Raw genomic sequence first — 3,711 nt, forward strand, 5'->3', positions numbered from 1 at the left:
CCTGCATCCTGTAGCCAAGTCCTACAACCTGCATCCTGTAGCCAAGTCCTACAACCTGCATCCTGCAGCCAAGTCCTACAACCTGCATCCTGCAGCCAAGTCCTACAACCTGCATCCTGCAGCCAAGTCCTACAACCTGCATCCTGCAGCCAAGTCCTACAACCTGCATCCTGTAGCCAAGTCCTACAACCTGCATCCTGCAGCCAAGTCCTACAACCTGCATCCTGTAGCCAAGTCCTACAACCTGCATCCTGCAGCCAAGTCCTACAACCTGCATCCTGTAGCCAAGTCCTACAACCTGCATCCTGTAGCCAAGTCCTACAACCTGCATCCTGTAGCCAAGTCCTACAACCTGCATCCTGTAGCCAAGTCCTACAACCTGCATCCTGCAGCCAAGTCCTACAACCTGCATCCTGTAGCCAAGTCCTACAACCTGCATCCTGTAGCCAAGTCCTACAACCTGCATCCTGTAGCCAAGTCCTACAACCTGCATCCTGCAGCCAAGTCCTACAACCTGCATCCTGCCGCCAAGTCCTACAACCTGCATCCTGTAGCCAAGTCCTACAACCTGCATCCTGTAGCCAAGTCCTACAACCTGCATCCTGCAGCCAAGTCCTACAACCTGCATCCTGCAGCCAAGTCCTACAACCTGCATCCTGTAGCCAAGTCCTACAACCTGCATCCTGTAGCCAAGTCCTACAACCTGCATCCTGTAGCCAAGTCCTACAACCTGCATCCTGCAGCCAAGTCCTACAACCTGCATCCTGTAGCCAAGTCCTACAACCTGCATCCTGTAGCCAAGTCCTATAACCTGCATCCTGCAGCCAAGTCCTACAACCTGCATCCTGCAGCCAAGTCCTATAACCTGCATCCTGCAGCCAAGTCCTACAACCTGCATCCTGTAGCCAAGTCCTACAACCTGCATCCTGCAGCCAAGTCCTATAACCTGCATCCTGTAGCCAAGTCCTACAACCTGCATCCTGTAGCCAAGTCCTACAACCTGCATCCTGTAGCCAAGTCCTACAACCTGCATCCTGCAGCCAAGTCCTACAACCTGCATCCTGTAGCCAAGTCCTACAACCTGCATCCTGTAGCCAAGTCCTACAACCTGCATCCTGTAGCCAAGTCCTACAACCTGCATCCTGCAGCCAAGTCCTACAACCTGCATCCTGCAGCCAAGTCCTACAACCTGCATCCTGTAGCCAAGTCCTACAACCTGCATCCTGTAGCCAAGTCCTACAACCTGCATCCTGCAGCCAAGTCCTACAACCTGCATCCTGTAGCCAAGTCCTACAACCTGCATCCTGCAGCCAAGTCCTACAACCTGCATCCTGTAGCCAAGTCCTACAACCTGCATCCTGTAGCCAAGTCCTACAACCTGCATCCTGTAGCCAAGTCCTACAACCTGCATCCTGTAGCCAAGTCCTACAACCTGCATCCTGTAGCCAAGTCCTACAACCTGCATCCTGTAGCCAAGTCCTACAACCTGCATCCTGCAGCCAAGTCCTACAACCTGCATCCTGTAGCCAAGTCCTACAACCTGCATCCTGTAGCCAAGTCCTACAACCTGCATCCTGTAGCCAAGTCCTACAACCTGCATCCTGCAGCCAAGTCCTACAACCTGCATCCTGCCGCCAAGTCCTACAACCTGCATCCTGTAGCCAAGTCCTACAACCTGCATCCTGTAGCCAAGTCCTACAACCTGCATCCTGCAGCCAAGTCCTACAACCTGCATCCTGCAGCCAAGTCCTACAACCTGCATCCTGTAGCCAAGTCCTACAACCTGCATCCTGTAGCCAAGTCCTACAACCTGCATCCTGTAGCCAAGTCCTACAACCTGCATCCTGCAGCCAAGTCCTACAACCTGCATCCTGTAGCCAAGTCCTATAACCTGCATCCTGCAGCCAAGTCCTACAACCTGCATCCTGCAGCCAAGTCCTATAACCTGCATCCTGCAGCCAAGTCCTACAACCTGCATCCTGTAGCCAAGTCCTACAACCTGCATCCTGTAGCCAAGTCCTACAACCTGCATCCTGTAGCCAAGTCCTACAACCTGCATCCTGCAGCCAAGTCCTACAACCTGCATCCTGCAGCCAAGTCCTACAACCTGCATCCTGTAGCCAAGTCCTACAACCTGCATCCTGTAGCCAAGTCCTACAACCTGCATCCTGCAGCCAAGTCCTACAACCTGCATCCTGTAGCCAAGTCCTACAACCTGCATCCTGCAGCCAAGTCCTACAACCTGCATCCTGTAGCCAAGTCCTACAACCTGCATCCTGCAGCCAAGTCCTACAACCTGCATCCTGTAGCCAAGTCCTACAACCTGCATCCTGTAGCCAAGTCCTACAACCTGCATCCTGCAGCCAAGTCTTACAACCTGCATCCTGCAGCCAAGTCTTACAACCTGCATCCTGTAGCCAAGTCCTACAACCTGCATCCTGTAGCCAAGTCCTACAACCTGCATCCTGCAGCCAAGTCCTACAACCTGCATCCTGCAGCCAAGTCCTACAACCTGCATCCTGCAGCCAAGTCCTACAACCTGCATCCTGCAGCCAAGTCCTACAACCTGCATCCTGTAGCCAAGTCCTACAACCTGCATCCTGCAGCCAAGTCCTACAACCTGCATCCTGTAGCCAAGTCCTACAACCTGCATCCTGCAGCCAAGTCCTACAACCTGCATCCTGTAGCCAAGTCCTACAACCTGCATCCTGTAGCCAAGTCCTACAACCTGCATCCTGTAGCCAAGTCCTACAACCTGCATCCTGTAGCCAAGTCCTACAACCTGCATCCTGCAGCCAAGTCCTACAACCTGCATCCTGTAGCCAAGTCCTACAACCTGCATCCTGTAGCCAAGTCCTACAACCTGCATCCTGTAGCCAAGTCCTACAACCTGCATCCTGCAGCCAAGTCCTACAACCTGCATCCTGCCGCCAAGTCCTACAACCTGCATCCTGTAGCCAAGTCCTACAACCTGCATCCTGCAGCCAAGTCCTACAACCTGCATCCTGCAGCCAAGTCCTACAACCTGCATCCTGTAGCCAAGTCCTACAACCTGCATCCTGTAGCCAAGTCCTACAACCTGCATCCTGTAGCCAAGTCCTACAACCTGCATCCTGCAGCCAAGTCCTACAACCTGCATCCTGTAGCCAAGTCCTATAACCTGCATCCTGCAGCCAAGTCCTACAACCTGCATCCTGCAGCCAAGTCCTATAACCTGCATCCTGCAGCCAAGTCCTACAACCTGCATCCTGTAGCCAAGTCCTACAACCTGCATCCTGTAGCCAAGTCCTACAACCTGCATCCTGTAGCCAAGTCCTACAACCTGCATCCTGCAGCCAAGTCCTACAACCTGCATCCTGTAGCCAAGTCCTACAACCTGCATCCTGTAGCCAAGTCCTACAACCTGCATCCTGCAGCCAAGTCCTACAACCTGCATCCTGTAGCCAAGTCCTACAACCTGCATCCTGCAGCCAAGTCCTACAACCTGCATCCTGTAGCCAAGTCCTACAACCTGCATCCTGCAGCCAAGTCCTACAACCTGCATCCTGTAGCCAAGTCCTACAACCTGCATCCTGTAGCCAAGTCCTACAACCTGCATCCTGCAGCCAAGTCCTACAACCTGCATCCTGCAGCCAAGTCCTACAACCTGCATCCTGCAGCCAAGTCTTACAACCTGCATCCTGTAGCCAAGTCCTACAACCTGCATCCTGC

Source organism: Telmatherina bonti, assembly GCF_933228915.1.
Source record: "Telmatherina bonti genome assembly, chromosome: 19".
Classification (NCBI taxonomy): Eukaryota; Metazoa; Chordata; class Actinopteri; order Atheriniformes; family Telmatherinidae; genus Telmatherina; species Telmatherina bonti.